Here is a 17423-nt window from a genome sequence, read left to right as displayed (position 1 = left end):
TTCCGGATCTTATGAGGTGGGAAGATACACCTTTAATCTAGGACACACCTTCTACTGGAAGCTTCCCCCTCCCCTCCCCTCCTTCTCCCTCTTCTCCTTCCCCTCCCTCCTCCCCTTCCCTCTCCCTTCCCCTCTCCCTCCCCCTCTGCCTGCTTGCTCACTTTGTGTGAAGTCCATTCCTTCATTGGCACTAGAGCCTGCTCCTTTGTGATTCTGGCACATGCTGAAGACCATCTGAGTCTTCAACCTCATGGATTCTTGGACCTTTCACTCATTGACAGCCATTGTTGGACTAGCTAGACCACAAGCCTGTAAGCCACTAATAAGTCATATATATAATTTACACTGGCATTTTTGTCTTTCAATCCTAGAAGACTGAAATCTTCCTGAGGGAGAGGATTTCCTCTAATCATTTCTAGCCCTTTCTGTTTGGCACATGTTTGCTGGTTAAACCTGAGTGGAAAGCCTTGGATCAGCAAATCACAGGATTGCCAATACTAAAGTCAAGGGCAGGATTAAAGGGGACTCTTCTGCCTCCACCCAAACATGGGTCAGGCTTCCCAGAGTGGGACCTAGGAAACCAAAGTGTTGCTGTGGTCTTGGTCTGGCCTGCATTTGCTTCCCTGGTCCTCATGGTCTCAGCTCCATGAACTCAGAGAACACATAGTTTATCAGAAATGAGGCAAGGGTGAACCTGGCCAGTGGTCATATGAACCATAGAGAGGAGAGTGATCATATGAACCATAGAGAGGAGAGTGGTCATAGAGAACCATAGAGAGGAGAGTGGTCATATGAACCATAGAGAGGAGAGTGGTCATATGAACCATAGAGAGGAGAGTGGTCATATGAACCATAGAGCGGAGAGTGGTCATAGAGAACCATAGAGAGGAGAATGGTCATAGAGAACCATAGAAAGGAGAGTGGTCATATGAACCATAGAGAGGAGAGTGGTCATAGAGAACCATAGAGAGGAGAGTAGTCATGAGGAGAGAGTGGCCAATGGTGGCTCATCATGGAGGAGCCCACTTCCACTAGACCACTGAGTCAACCTGCATTTGAGGTGGGCTTTGTACTATTTCCTTAGATTTCTGGAATAGATAACTTCCTGACAGAGGCGATTTTCCTACCCAGGGAATTGGTTTAATTCTTTAGGGAGGAGGTGACACTATGTCTTGTCTAGTTAGATCTCAAACTTACAGAGTGTTGGGCAGTTCTGAGTGTCAGGTCTCCACCCATGATTGAAGATTCACTCAGATCCTACACTTGGCCAGAGTCCATTCATCTTAGTTTCTGGTTTCACAGCCTGAGGATGAGGTGCAGGTGCCTTCTAGTCACCTCCAAGCCTGGTCATATCTGACTGACTACCTTGTAGGAGCTCACCCTGCACATTCACCTCCATGGAAGAGTTTAAGGCTGAGGAGACAGTGGCCCACACCTGACTCAGATTCTCCCACCTGAGTCAGGTGTGTCATGTTTGACAATGCTGCCCTCCAGGCTTCCCTTCTAGTGTATGGATATCACAAGGTTAAGGAAAGCCTTAGCACCGTAAGCTTCAAAGCCAGGGTTTAGGAATCCATAGGCCTGGCTCACAATTTTTCTGCCTAGTCTTGTGACCTTGGCAGTTCCCTGACCCCTGAGTTTGGTCCTTCATATGTAAGCTAGGTGGTTATTGCCCTCCCTCATGGGGGTTATATGAGAGGAGAAAGTCAAGTCCTTGGCTCTGAGCCTGACCTCTCACGCACATGCAGAGTGGAGGTTGTGGATGCTAAGCCCAAATCCCATGCTCCTCCCTAGAAACCTCCAGACGCTCAGAGTCCTCCTGCAATAGCTTCCTTCCACCGTTGGGCATGAGTCTGATCCCAAACACTCCTGGCCTGTGTCAGTGACCATTTGATACAGTCATTGCCCCGCTTGGTGCTCGCCATGTCTCTTGGCTTGGCTTATCTTTCCTGTAAGATTCTAAACCATTAGATGGTAAAGTCCATTGTGGAGATCTTGCAGGCATTTCCCCAGCGTGAAGCTCAGGGCAGATGGGGAGGGAAGCCACTTTACAAGTGAGAGGACTATATCTTGAGCTTCCTGAAGAGGCAGGAGAGAGAAAGGAAGACTCTCTGGTGAGTGTGGGTGGCGGAGGGGTTAATGTTTCTTCTGTGTTATAATCCTGAGGGGTCTTAGGGATGGTTCCCTGGGATGCTGCTCAGTAGGTGAGCGCACTAGGGTGGGGTGGGCAGGAGGCAGCTGCTCTCACATCTGCTAACAGGTGTCTGGACACTTCCCAGAGAGCCCAGGAGGCCAGCTGTTGGCTCCCGAAAGATGGCAGTTCAATGAGCTCAAAGGAGGGGAACTAAGCAAGGGGGGGATCCCTTTGGAGCAAATCAAAACCTAGAGGAGGGGGAGGAGAAGAGGGGAGGACAGGGAGAAGTAGGAGATGGAGGAGGAGAGGGAAGGGAAGGAGGAGGTGGTAGAGAGTTGCACCAACATGGCCTTTGAGAACCTGTGTGTATGTGTGTGATGCCTGTGTGTATGTGTGTGAATGTGCATGTGTGTATTTGTGTGTGTCTGCCAGTGCCTCAGTCCCCAAGCAGTGTGAGAAACACAGTCCTATCTCATGAAACAAGGAGTTCCTCTCCAACTGGGGCAGTACAAAACCCAACCCAGAGGGAAACTTGAGGCCCCTGAAGCCAGGGAGCTAGCAGGGAGATGGTATTGGTAGGCTGCTGTCAACAACTGGCCTGATCTTTCCCTGCTCTGCCCTGCAATCTTAATGTGCTCTACTCCCTGGGACTATCAGCCCAGGGGTAAAGGGTCCAACTAGAAAATCTCCGTGCTGGTATGCACTGAATCGCAGGGATTCGCGCATAGATCCCCAATACACATGTGATGCTTAGGACACCTGCAGCTCCTGGGTGAAGGTCAAGGTGGCTCCCACCTTCTACCAACCATCCTGTCCCAGGCACACTTGTCCCCTGCAGCAGACAGAGCCTCCCACACACCATAACTCGCTCTGAGCATTTAAGCCTGGTGTGCATGTGAAGGCTTAATGAAGGGAGAGCACTGTGGATTAATTATGCCTGTGTCTGCCACGGTAACAGCTCACAGCCTGCAGACCTGGACTCCCCGCACACCCACCACTACCACCTCAGCTGTTGCTTTCTTCACAGAAGGCAAATGTGCACCTTCCCTTATGGAGTTGCTTGGGGGACTGGGGTAGAGGAGGCATTTGGTTAATTGTGGTATATTCTAGAATAAATCTACAAGGATAGTGCTGAAGAGATAGGTGTCCTGTGTGTCCGGCTGCTCCCACGTCACTCCCTAAATGTCATCATCAGCCAGCCTCTCATTGATGTGGTAGTTGGTCAGCTGGGGGCTGAAGAGATTTAATGAGCTATGATTTACTCCTACCTTCATGAAGTTGTGCTACTACAGATGATGATGTTACTATCACTTCAACCACCACCACCATCACTTCCACCACCACTACCATCATCATCATCATCATCACATCCACCACCACCACCATCACCACTATCATCATCATCATCATCATCATGATCATCATCATCATCACCACATCCACCACCACCACCACTATCATCATCATCATCATCATCATCACCACATCCACCACCACCACTATCATCATCATCATCATCATCATCACCACATCCACCACCACCACCACTATCATCATCATCATCATCATCATCATCATGATGATCATCATCATCATCACCACATCCACCACCACCACCACTATCATCATCATCATCATCATCATCATCATCATCATCATCATCATCATCACCACATTCACCATCACCATCACCATCACAACCTCTTTCTGTGCACACCCAGTGGGCAATGTCCTATAGCCAGTACATTCTAGGTAAGTCAAGTTCACACTGTTAATGCTCCCGTGGGGTGGGTACTGCTGTCTCCTGTTAGGTGAGGAAATAGAGGCAGTGCACTGTCTGCGGCTAAACTAAATTTTCCTAAGCATAAGCAAAAGTGGTATCTGTGAGACAGCTCAGTGTCTTGCCAAGTCTGGGGACCCGATTCTCCCATGCACCTAAATGGGAGAAGGAGAGAGCTGACTCCCATAAACTGTCCGGACCTCCACACAAAGGAAGTAAACAATATAAAATAAATAAGTACTGCGAACCCTGGGCTAGCCTTATGAAGTGACACAGCCCTGGACATGGAAACAGAGACAGTCTCAGGTGTATTCTGAACATCTGTAGATCTGGGCTGCAGACAACCCAAGCCTGAAGCTCTGCTCAGTTCCATTCTGTCAGGAGATCCCCTCACGGTGATTGCTCGGTTAGGCCAGGACTGACAGACAGGCCTCGTCGCCCCACTTAGAGCTCTACGAGCAGATGGTAGAGATGTGCCAGGGTCTGACTCGCACTGCCACTGTCTGGGGACAGAGCTTGTGTCTGGTAGGACAGGGGATGCTCTAGGGCAAAGGCTTCTCTTCTATTCAAAGAGCATACAGGAAGGGCTGGCTGCCACTGGCCAGACCTTGCTTGGAAACTTAGGGCAGCTGCTGTGGTTAGCAAAGCGACCTCCTCCTGATGGGGAGCCATGGCGTCCTGGGAGGGAGAAGGGAGGGCAGCTGCTGGGGGTAAGAGGCTAAGAGAGGTCAATAGACATGTTCACAGCAATTGAGCTGAAGTACAAACTCAAATGGCATTCTGGGGTTCACGGTGTGACTTTCTGCTCCTCAGAGCACCCGCTGAACCCCAGAAAGATGTCCGGGAGCAGAGGAAGCCCGGTGACTGTGGATACCTCAGACAGACAGACAGACTGTATAATTACTGACGAGCACTGTAAAGGGTGAATTTTGACACACACTAGTTACCTTTTCCTGTTACCATATCAAAATACTCCACCAAGCAACTTAAGGGAGGAGGGTTTCTAGTTTGGCTCACGCTTTGAGAGTACAGCCTCGCCACAGCAGGGGCAGGGTCGGCTGGGAGACTGGTCACGTGGTACCCAGGATCAAGAAGCAAAGGGAAGAGAGTGCCCGTGCTCGACTTGACTTCCTTTTCCCTTTGTATTTAGTCTGTGACCCCAAACCACAGGACGATGCTGCCCACGATGGACGATTCTGGGTCCATCTCCTTTAACCTCTCTCCTCCTCAGACACCACCAGAGGGTTGCTTCCTGGGTGATTCTGAGTTGGGTCAAGATTAACGATCACAACCCATTAAGTTATTTTTGTTTGGTACATGTATATGCAAGGCAGGGGGGCGTAGGTGACGGTGTGCGGGAGGGCATAGGTTGAGAGTGTACTGTGCCTTATCAATTTAAAACAATTTTTAATTATATTAATTTATTTATTGGGGCACTCTGTACATGTGGATGTCAGAGGACAACTTATGGGGTTTATTCTCTCCTCATACCAGGTAGCCTTTACCTGCTGAGTCATCTCGCCAGACCTTATTGGCTCTGAAACAGGGTCTCTCACTGAACCTGAAGGTTGCCGCTTGGGTTATAAGTGGCTGGCAGGCAAGACCTGAGGATCGTCTCGTCTCTACCCCAGCCTTGACATCATACACTCAGAATATTGGTACACGCTCAGAAATGGCTCACGGAGGTGCTGGGGATCTGAACGCAGATTTTCAAGCCTGTGCAGGAAGCACTTTACCCACTGAGCCAGATCCCTGGTCCAAACCATGACATTTCTCTAAGATTTAGTCTTCATGGTATATGTGTGTGCATGTGTGCATGTGTGTGCGTGTCTCTGTGTATGTGCGTGTGTCTCTGTGTGTGTTTGTGTGTTTGTGTGTTTGTGTGTTTGTGTGTGTGTGTGTGTGTGTGTGTGTGTGTGTGTGTACAACTACTCTGGGAAGGGTGGGGAACCTCCAGAGGTAAAAATTGCTGTAGGAACAAGTGCCCCTTCTCTCAGGTGATAGAAAAGTGGGGCAAGATGATAAGTTTATACCAAATTACCTCAAAGTTGTTGGTTGCTGTCTTCTGGGGAGAATTTATTTATTTATTGCAATTTCCAAAGGTGAGATGGTTGCCATCATGCCTTGAGACGCTCTTGTAAAATTTTAAATGCTGATTAAGATGTGTGAGATGTAGCAATCTGAGCGGCAGGAAGCAGCCTGCAGAAGCTCTGTCACTTGTACTGTTTGAGATTGGAAAGAGGCCACTTTACCAGATGGGGCCTTGTCCTGGCCATTGACTCCAGGAGTGGTCCGGAAATAGTCTAAGTTTGGTATGAAAAGGTGATCTGCTACTGGGGTCTTCAGATCTAAGAAGACAAAGCTGTCTTCCGGAAGCCATAGTCTGAGGGAGATACGGCTAGTTCTCGGGGAGTCCCAGTCTGAGGGAAGATACAGTTTGTCCTTAGGGAGCCCTGGTTTGAGAGGAGGCAGGCCCAAGTCTAGGGAGGGTTCCTTGTGAAATGACTGAGCATTCGTGACTGCCTCTAGATTCAGAGGTGTGAGGCTTTCGGCTATTTTGGGTAAAGGTGACCATCTGAGTGTACGTGGTTAGTCACGGTCTCACTAGGCTCTCCATGTGGAGGCTGGATCAAAAACTTTTCTTCTGTGTTTACTATGTCTTTCATATTGGTGATTTGATGCTGTGTCAAGAGTATGGTTTTTTTTTTTTCTTCCCATCTCTTTCTAGCAGTTAATGGCCAAAGGGAGACGGGAAAGTATATATTTACTAATAAAAAAAAGCTGATAGGCACAGATTTGGGGTGAATATTATTCTAAAAACTTCATATATCAAAACCCTCTTGGTCTTTCTAGACAGCTGGTGAGATGGATACTAGCCCAGCATTTTATACAAGAAGCTGAAATGTAAGTCTCAACTCCTTAGACGCCACGTAGCTAAGAAGTCCAGGTTGGGACACTATGTGCCCAGAGGCCTCATTGGATGCACAGCCACACTGAGGCTAAGGAAACACGCCCACCCCTGGGAACCATGCCATTAGTTCTCATTAGTTCTTGCCTTGGGGAGTCAGCTCATGGTGTAAGCTGATCGCAGCTTCTGTATTGGATCAGACATATAGAATCTCCTAGGGGAATGATTTCCAAATATGAATTCCTTTGTACCAGCCCTGGGTTCCTGGCACAGTCTAGTGACTTCACTCACAATGGAGACTTATATGATACATCTCACAGCAAACGTAAGTGTCCAATCTGTTAGAGCCCTTACCACTTGTCCAGCTTTGTGTCGGGGACCGTCAACACATGGCCACACAACCCTGAACAGACAGTGCACCTGTTATCCTCATTGTCAACAAGAGGAAACTGAAGCCCAGAGAACCAAACGTGGTTTCTAGGCTGTGGTTAATAATCAGCATACCACACATTTACATACAGACCTTACTTAAGTGCTGACCTTTGTATCCATGACAACGCACTGACCCCTTGTTTGTCCAGTTCACACTGTCTTCCTGAATAGGAAGTGAATGGTGTGACTTTTTTCATTTTTTCGCACCCGTCTGTACCAGGGCTGAGTAGTCCCTGGCCAGGCTGCCTAGCAACCAATCAGTTTCTCTTGAGAACTGGAACAGAGAGGTGACTTTAAGAAACAAGCTAGTGTGGACCTAGAGTTTGGAGCTCAGTTAGCATTCGGCCATGAGCGGCAACACAGAGACTTGGTTAAGTCAATGCAGAGGAAGCCAATCTGCAGAGAGGAGACTAGAAGCAGAGATAGAAAGAAGAGAGATCAAGGGATAGAAAGCCCCAGGAGCCTGCCGAGGCCCTGTGAGACCAGCCCACTGTGAACCTGGGAGACATACATTTTACCAGTGACCTTAGACTAACTCCCTTCTTCCGAAGCTGCCTTTGCAATGGGGGGTATTTGCTAAAGTGTTTGCCTGAACTTCCCTGAAGGGATTTTAGGATCAAATCAAATAATGCATATGAAAGGGCTTGGTGACCTGTGAGGAGTTAGAGTGTTTATGAAGTGTCTGGAAACAAGGTCTGAGCTTAGATATAGTCAGTGGGTTCCCAGAAGAAGAACTGAAATAGGAAACTTACTGCCTGGGGAGTTTAATGAGGGAAGCTGGCCAGAGACAGAGGTTCTGTGTAGAGATTTGTAGCCAGTGTGGGATGGGTGCCTGTGAAGGTGGAAAGAGCCTCCAAGCAGGAGAGACAATGGAGTGGGCCTGAAGGAGGCATGGGGCTGTTTCGTGGGGATGACAAGCAGCAGGGGTGGCCAGAGACTACAGCCGTAACTCCAGTGAGCCATGGGAGGCCTCTGAGCAAGTAGTTTTGAGGAAGGCAAAGAGGATGGGTTTGGTGGGGGAGTGACTCAGGAAAGCACTATAGTGTTGGGTAGAGACTGGGACAGGAAGGCCTCCAGAAAGGGGAGTTTTGTGAATGAAGAAAACCCAATTATTTATTCCTTCACCAAGCATTGAGGAGCACAGTTCCAAGCAGAAGTGGCATAGAAAGGTAAGTGGGCTGCGGTTGTGGATCTGGTCCTCTTTAAGCTTCCAGTTGCCGGAGGGAGCCAGGTCAATACAACGATGGCATAAACCAATGACCGATCGAAAACAGTTGAAAAGTCTCTTCGAAGAGTGCAGTTGGGTCAAGGAAGGCTTCACTCGGGTTCCCCAAACAAAGCCTAAGAAGTGTTCTAGCAGGATCAGCCAGAAGTGACATCCCAGGGTGCAAGGACAAAGGCCAGAAGTATTGGCAGAAGGAACCTGGAAAGCCAAGTGGCCCAGACAGAGACAGGAAGGTCATGTGGAACACCCTTATGTGTCTCTTGATTGCAGTAGCAGGGCCTGGGTACTTTACTCAGAGAGGCACACATGGGTCAGAGATAGTAGACTCCGTCTTGTTGGAAACACGAAAGACAGATGTGACTCGGAGAGCTCTAGTGGCCCAAGTGTCCTTAGCTTTTGACAACTTGACAAGTCAGGGTCACTAGGAAACAAGGAAGCCTCAGTGATGAAATTGCCTCTATCAGATTGGCTTGAAGGTAAGTCTGTGTGGGCATTTTCTTGTTTAATGATTGAGGAGAGGGCCCAGTTCATTGTGGGTGTTGTCGTCTGTGGGCAGGTGGTCCTGGGGTATAGAGGAAGCAGGCCAAGCAAGGGTTGGGGAGCAAGCCAACAAGCCAGGTTAATCCCTGACTTTTCTTTCTTTTTAGCTTCTAGGTTCTTGCATTGAGTTCTTGCCCTGACTTCCCTTGAAATACTCGTCCCAGTCCCCTACCTTGGCTAAGTAGCATTTGGTCAGTGCAATCTAACAGCAGCAGAGATGCTAAGTAGGACACCAAGTGCTGTAGTTTCATTTCTGTTGCTGCTGTAGACTCCATGACAGAGAAGCAACTTAGGGAAGGAAAGGGTCATTTAGCTCAGAATTTCAGGTTACAGTCTGTTACTGTAGGGAAGGAGGGCAGAAGCTATCACACTCACAATCAAGAGAGGAGAGAAAAGAAACACAGACTCTTGCTCACTTCCTTACTTCAAGCTTATACTGCTCAGAACCTAGCCTAGAGAATGATGCCACTTGCAGTGTGCTTGCTCTCCCACAACAATTACCAATCAAGAGGATTTCTCACAGAAAAGCCCACTGACCAGCTCAGTCTAGATAATTTCTTATTAAAATTCTCTTCCAGTGTGCCAGTGTGGAATAACAGTTGAAGTTAACTATCATGCTGAACAAGAGACTTCAGCTTGGAGTCTCTGAAGCTACGCACAGGGGTAACAGAAATTGCTGGACAGGGAACTCACAGAAACAGAGAAGGTTCTGGATACCCTGGTGAGACTTGAATTTGGATGCTGGGCTCTTTTCCTTTGTCTAAGTTTCCTGTTTCTGGATCTCTCCTCTCACTGGGGACATGGCTGACAGCCATGGAGTGACCTCAGAGAAGGGGGAAAACTCTGCTGGGTCTCAGGCTTGCCTAGGGGGTGCTCCCCTAAAGGGAGCATGGAAGGACTGGAGGGGGGGGTTCTGTTACCAGCAGACAGCTTAAGCATCATGGCCAGGAAGGATCAGAAGGGGACACCTCATGCAGAAGCTAGTACAGTTACCAGGATGGGTGTACTGGCTAGTTTTGTGTGTCAATTGACACAATCTGGAGTTACTACAGAAAAGGAGCCTCAGTTGTGGAAATGCCTTCATGAGACCCAGCTGTAAGGCATTTTCTCACTTAGTGGTCAAGGTGGGAGGACCCAGCCCATTGTGGGTGGTGCCATCCCTAGGCTGGTGGTCTTGTCTTGAGTTTTATAAGAAAGCAAGCTGAGCAAGCCAGGGGAAGCAAGCCAGTAAGAAACATCCCTCCATGGCCTCTGCATCAGCTCCTGCTTCCTGACCTGTGTGTTTCAGTCCTGACTTCCTTTGGTGATGAACAGCAATGTGGAAGTGTAAGCTGAATAAACCCTTTCCTCCCCAACTTGCTTCTTGGTCATGATGTTTGTGCAGGAATGGAAACCCTGACTAAGACAATGGGGAAAACTCTAGTCTCAAGAACGACATTACCTTCGTGGCCGTGGGGAAAGAAGGCTCAGGTTAGCACAAGAAAGGAGCCAGCCAATAGAAGAAGACTCAGAACTTTTCTGTCTTGAACTCAATGTAACCTCAAAGCATGCATGAGAAAAGCCTTGGACTCTGTACATAGGAGCAGCACACACTAGGTAAATGGCCTGTAAAAGAAATTTCATGGCCTTCGGCTTTTGAATGTTAGCTGTTTCTTAGCTCTGGCCCACTCCCAGTCTCTAGCGACTTTCAAGTCCATAACAAACTGTTTCCATCGCTGTCCGTATGTCTCTGATCCAATCCTTCGATCCAGGCTGCAAGAACCTGGAAATCTCAGAAATGTTCCTGAAGCTCAGGTACCTGCAAAGGAGAGAGGGAGGGGGATCAGCTGCCAGCGATTACGGAAGTCACTAAGTCCCAGGACTGAGTTAAGCTGTTCTCTTTAACTTGACTACTGTAGGACTTCATTTCACATAGAAGAGAGGAAGAATCAAAAAGAGAGGGTTACTAGATGCACTGAGCACATGAAACTCAAGAAGGATGACCAAAATGCAAATGCTTCACTCCTTCTTTAAAAGGGGAACAAGAATACCCTTGGGAGGGAATAGGGAGGCAAAGTTTAGAACAGAGGCAGAAGGAACACCCATTCAGAGCCTGCCCCACATGTGGCCTCTATATATACAGCCACCAAACTAGATAAGATGGATGAAGCAAAGAAGTGCAGGCCGACAGGAGCAGGATGTAGATCTCTCCTGAGAGACACAGACAGAATACGGCAAATACATAGACTAATGCCAGCAGCAAACCACTGAACTGAGAATGGGACCCCCGTTGAAGGAATCAGAGAAAGGACTGGAAGAGCTTGAAGTTCTTGAGACCCCATATGAACAACAATGCCAGCCAACCAGAGCTTCCAGGGACTAAGCCACTACCTAAAGACTATACATGGACTGACCCTGGGCTCCAACCTCATAGGTAGCAATGAATAGCCTAGTAAGAGCACCAGTGGAAGGGGAAGCCCTTGGTCCTGCCAAGACTGAACCCCTAGTGAATGTGATTGTTGGGGGGAGGGTGGTAATTGGGGGAGTGTGGGGAGGGGAGGGGGAGTGGTAGAGGGATGTTGGCCCGGAAACCGGGAAGGGGGAATAACAATTGAAATGTGAATAAGAAATACTCAAGTTAATAAAGATGAAAGAGAGAGAGAGAGAGAGAGAGAGAGAGAGAGAGAGAGAGAGAGCGAGCTGAGGGGAAGCTCAGGCGATAAAACTCTCTCTGTACAAGCTCACTGGTCTGACTCCGGTTCCCCAGCTCTCTGGGCCTTGTTGGTTCACTGGTCTAGTCAGAGAGGCCAGCTCCACGTTCAGTGAGGAACCTTCTTTGAAAAGTAGGTGGGTGCCCACTATAGTAATACATAGGTAATAAGGCAGCACTCTGCCTGGGAAAGGAAACTGGTACATAATTTCCTCAGAAAACTTAAGGAGGATGGCTGAGAGGAGGAAGGCAAGTTCCTCCCTCCTTGAGGCCTCAAACTGAGAGAATTAGACCAAAAATGTACAATACATGCACGAGGCAAGCACGATGATGGGGCCTTTCAGGAAAAAGGAGTTTTCCTTTAAAACCTGTAGAGGAACCTCATTAAGAGAGGCAAGGTGGGGGGTGGCGAGGGAAGAAGAGAGGGAGAGAGAAACTTTGAGCCTCTATGAGAGGGGTATCAGAGGAGATGCTTCAGAAAAAAAATCCCCAGAGACATTCCACCAAGCAATTTCAAGAGCAAAGGAAATATTGTGGTTTTATATGTTTATATATTTATTCTTGTTTTAAATTAGAATATGCTTACACCCTTTCCACCTGCGTTTTCTCCCTCCAACCCTTCCCATGTCCTCTGCTCTGAGAGTTATGGCCTATGTCTTTTAATATTATTGTTACTCACACACACATACATATACACACATATGTATATGTACACTCACACATATGTAAATACATATATATATATTCACATGCATGTGTGCACACACACACACACACACACACACACACACTGCTGAGTCCATTTTTTCTTGCTTGTGTATATATGGTTTAAGCCATGGCCATCTTGGATTGAATAACCAGTCAGGGGTCTTCTCATCTCTGGGTGAGGCTGATTTTCCCTCATCGTAATCACTCGTTGCTAATAGTTCTTTGTCACATCACGAGACCAGCACAGTTCCTTAACTTCTTCTAAATCTTATCCATCTATCCAGAGGGAAGTGGAGTTATCATCGGAGAAGCTGCTTTGCACCCCACAGTGAATGGTGAGTGTTACAGAAAACCACAACGCAGAGCTCAATGGGCCATGGAGAGCCCAGCCCCAATGGCTGCATCTATACCACAGCTCCTGCATCCATGGCTCAGGGGACGTCACAGGAGAGGGGAATAAAATGCTGTAAGAGCTAGAATACTTGGAAGTCTGCTGTGAGAACGCCTCTCTTGGAAATGGGCACACAAGTAAGATCCAACCTGACAAGATCTGCAGACATGCTGTGTTCCTATACATTTTGAGAGGCTAGTGATATGTTCCATGATTTAGTTCGACATAGCATGTATGACAAAGAGCATGGAGGAGTCAGGTACTGGTAAGATTATAAATCAACTAACTCTATGTCCCGAGGAGACAGTAGCCAGGGGCTTGGAGTGATGTCTCAAGCCATGGGATCCTTAGGAGGACCACTGTCACAAAGCGTGCAGGTCCCTGTTGCAACAATGGAGCACAACAGAGGGAGACACCTAGTATCAACCTTAGGCCTCCACATAGACATGTGCACACAAACATGTATGCACACATTCAAAAAGAACGGGTGGCTTACTTGAGCATTCAGTGGAAAACTGAGACCATCCCGGGATCTTGGTTGGTTCAAATCCTCAGTGTTCTCTCTCTCTCTCTCTCTCTCTCTCTCTCTCTCTCTCTCTCTCTCTCTCTCTCTCTCTCTGCCACTCCTTAGCTGTTTTTTTTTAATGTTATATGCATGGGTGTCTTGCTTGCATGTATGTAAATTTATTGTGCACATACACAGTACCCTTGAAGGCCAGAAGAGGGCACTGTGCTCCCTGAACTGGAGTGGGGGACGGTTATAAGCAGCTTTGTGGGTGCTAGGAACCACACCCAGGTCCGATGCAAGAGTAGCAAATGCTTTTAACAGCTGAGCCGTTTCCCAAGCACCGCCAGATTTTCTTGTATGCGAAGAGGCATAATTCTAGAGATTGTGTTTGGGAGAAGAAGAAAACATTGGCCTTCCACACCGACTTCCCAGTTACCGAGAGAACGGCTGAGGAAACAGCTTGGCACTCACGCTGCCGGGGAGGCTTGCGGTTTAGACTAGATTTAGATGCTGAGGCCGATGGCGTGGCTCAGCAGGTAACTTGTTGCCAAGCATCATGACCTGAATTCTCTCTTAGAGACCCACACGGTAGAAGGAGAGAAATGACTCCTGTAGCTGTCCTCTGACCTCCACACCTGCACCATGTCACGAATGAATCCACCCTCTCCATACACAAATAAATAAGGGTGTGAGCACAATTACACATGAATTACATATACATACATATACCACATATGTCATATACATAAACTATACATATATACAGCATATACATGTATATACTGATATATGTGCACATACAATGCTTTTGAAGTCATCCTGAAAAGTTTTGAGACACGTGGTTCCCCTGAGGATGGATCTCTCTCTGTGGACTACCTAGCTCCCTCTTTCCCCCTCCTTCCACCCTGATGGGAAACCCGATTGACCTGCTTTTTGCTGATCTTCTATTTAACAAAAGAGCCAGTCACTCCATTATTTTATGATCAGAGTTTAAGAAAGGAGGTGGGATGGATTCTCGCGGGTCCGTCTGATTGCCGGATTAGCAGGCGCCTTCCAGCTTGCTTAATCCTTCCTTAATTCCTTGATCAACTTGGTTCTGCTCAAAACAGCCAGGCACCTAGGAAACTCAGGATAAAAGCCATGTTGTCAGGACTTAAGCGCTGGCATTGTGTTTGTTCATTAATGTGAGCTAACTGTGCTCGCGCCTGTAATGAGAGGGACAGGGACACAAAGACACGCTGCCGGGGATAGAGCTTCAAAGAATGGCATCTGGATTGGGGAAAATAATGCCTGGGAGAGAAGGAAAGGGACAAACACTTGGGGTGGAGCCAGGACAAGAGTGTGGCTGGACACAGTGCTCCAGGCTCTGTCAGCCCAGGAGCTGCAGCACAGACTGCTCAAATCACGGGGCATAAGACGAACTCCACATACAAAGTGGGGGATTGGTGAGAGTTTTTATAAAGAACCCACTGAAAGGGGAGCAGAGAAATTGCAGAAGGCAATTCTATATTCAGAGCCATTCCTACACTTGGGCATGAAAAGCCAAGGAAAGGAACTGTCTAGGGAAGCCAGAGAGAGCTGTGGTGCAGAGAAGATCCCCAAGCAGGGGAGAGCCCACTTTGTTAGCCAAGGCCACGCAACTCTGTAAAGCTCTGGCATTTTGTAACACTCTCCCATTTTGGTTGTACTATGACAGTAACTAGTCATTTGGTTTCTAGAACTAAATTGGTGACTTGGTTTTCTACATTCTTGCCCTCCCACCCTCAGAGCTACTCAGAGACAGCCTGACTACAAGCAAGTGCTATGGACTATCCATCAACGGTCAAGTGGGGAATCAGCCCCATTCCTCTGGGACCTTGAAGAAGGGCCTCTCACTCTGCCACATGGGCCTGATCTCTCCTCAGAGACCATGCTGCATCCTGCCTGCTTGTCTACTTGGCCCTGTTCTGTATCAGTTTCTTCCAAGACTGAAACATTCCATTCCAAAAGGAAGTTCTTTAAGCAGAGAGGTAAATAAATCAAAAACAGATTCAGGAAGTCCCTGAAACTGACCAGATTCACAAGGCCTCTTCCTGCCAGAGTAAACGACAAAAGCCAAGAGTCCCTTTCACAAATGCACAGCCACGCTTCAAAGACTCTCAGACAAGCTGAGCTGCAAAGGAGACTCTCAGACCAGACAAGCTGCCTGGAAGAAGTAGAAGCAGGCCACGATGCCTCAAAAATATTTACATCAGCTGAGGCACCGGGAAAACACATTCTCCAACTTGTTGAGCTACCTGCAGTGTGCTCCAGGTCCCCAGCTCTGTGAGCTGTCACCCATGCTGGGTTGAGCTTTGGAGATGCAGAGGTCTCTGAATCATTTCTGCTCCTATAAGTAGCCCCTCACTCATACTCCTGCTAGTATCCCCAAGAAAACTCATTGCTTTGCCAAGTCGGGCTTTGGTCTGCTGTGGGTTCCCTCTCTGGGGTGAGTCAATATGGATGTTGTATCTCCTCAGGAAAAGTTTTGTTACCCAAAAGGTGTTGGTGGCCCTGCTAAACAAATCTCTTATTCCAAAGGACAGTCTCCCTCGGTATCTCCTTTGAGCTTCAAATTAGAAGCATTTCCCAGCCTCATCCTGCTCCCCGGTGCACTAGCTCCCCCAGAATCCAGTGAAGCGCTAAGTTAGGGAGCCTGGAGATCCCCTTTGATTATCTGGCAGGAGAGGGAGCAGCTATGAAGGGCCCCATAGATGATGTTCTCACCCAGCATCTGCAACAGCCCCTTGGCTTCTCATGCCCTCTATACGGCTGTGGCCCAGTTTTACACTGGAAGAGTTGGGATGCCAATCAAGCTTGGGCCCCAGTCTTTCCTGACTGCCTAGCCTTCTCCTTCCAACCTACTCAGCCTGGCCAGCTACTTGGGAAAGTCTCCTCTTTCCTTTCCTCCCATCTTCAAAGCTCCCCCCATTCCATAGATTCTCGGTAGAGGAGAACCAATTTGACAGAATGAGCCTGGTTTAGACATTTTTCTCTCCTTGTTCTAATTCCCATGGAGACAAAGTTCATGCTGAGTCCCACGGTGTAGAGCCTGCTTTGGATTTCAAAGGTGGGTGAGATCACCTGCTTAAGGATGGAGAACCATCTACTCATCTCAGGTGTGCCAGGATGACGTGAGACACCTTCATTCCATCATAAGAGTGCTGGAGACTCTAGCAAAAGCCGAGAGTTACTTTGTAACTTTGCAAGGCTGGGTATCAGCCTAGAATAGCAGGCACGCTAACGGAGTGCAGAGAACAGGTTTTAAACTCTAATGTAAGCAGCCCCCTTTCTCTCTGTCTTCGGAGGAATCAGGAGGGACAATCTTACCCTCACTCCAGGTGTTACCTTTTCCTCTGTCACTCGCTTTTTCTTTTCTCAACAGTACACGTATGGGTTCTTCTCTCTGTTTTACAAACTGCTTATTTTAAAGTTCACTGGGCACGTGATCTCATAGGCAAGTTTAGCTGGTAGTAATTTCCCACGCTAAGCGTTCAGCTTAAGTGATTTGTGTCCTCAGTTTGGGTGAGGGAGGGAAGAGTTGCCTAGCAAGCATTAGCAGGGGTCTGGTATCTTCTGTTTGACGGCAGCTGGCTCTAAGCTGGTTTGAGGCACCTTTGAAAATGAAATATCAGAATCCCTCCTCTTTTGGACCAGGTTTGCCTTGCTTGGATGGGTCCAGAATCCTAGATTCTGTTGTTTAGGGGTGTTGGCCCGGCTCACTCCTGATGTCTCCTGCCTGGCCTTCCCTGGCCTTCTCTTCCAGGAAGGCCACCCCTGCGTGTCCTCCTTTCTGTTACATAGGACCTTGTTAGTTACAGGCTCAAGTTGTTCCTGGGTCTGGATCTTAAGTGTGGGTCCTAGGCCTCTTGGACAGGAATCATCTCCCCTCAAGGAAATACTCATTAGACTGCTTCTACCTTCTGAGTGGTGAGATGTGAGCCACGAGTACCAGTGTGCTCTGTGGAGCTAGGGATAAAAACCCAAGGCTTCAAGTATACTGCGAGAGCACTCCATCAGCTGAGCTACATCTCCAGGCCTTCAGAATACTGTTTCTCACAAGTGAAGTCTTTACATGGATTCTAACAGC

General features: G+C 48.1%; 1 long non-coding RNA gene across 3 annotated transcripts; it reads left to right on the top strand.

Moving 5' to 3' along the window:
* The first annotated feature begins 963 nt into the window (after positions 1-963).
* LOC102547709 (uncharacterized) lies at positions 964-15876 on the top strand. Of its 3 annotated transcripts, none has more exons than XR_015629010.1 (5): positions 964-1060; positions 6768-6818; positions 9598-9740; positions 12701-12751; positions 15083-15876. It is a non-coding gene; the product is annotated as an uncharacterized LOC102547709 (long non-coding RNA). The 3 variants fall into 3 exon arrangements; XR_015629011.1 differs by lacking the exon at positions 6768-6818 and adding an exon at positions 10404-10615 and having other exon boundaries at positions 15083-15873; XR_015629009.1 differs by lacking the exon at positions 6768-6818.
* Positions 15877-17423: the final 1547 nt, after the last annotated feature.

This window comes from Rattus norvegicus, chromosome 9 (assembly GCF_021556685.1).
Source record: "Rattus norvegicus strain SHRSP/BbbUtx chromosome 9, alternate assembly SHRSP_T2T, whole genome shotgun sequence".
Lineage (NCBI taxonomy): Eukaryota > Metazoa > Chordata > Mammalia > Rodentia > Muridae > Rattus > Rattus norvegicus.
This window is presented reverse-complemented; position numbering and strand designations above follow the sequence as displayed.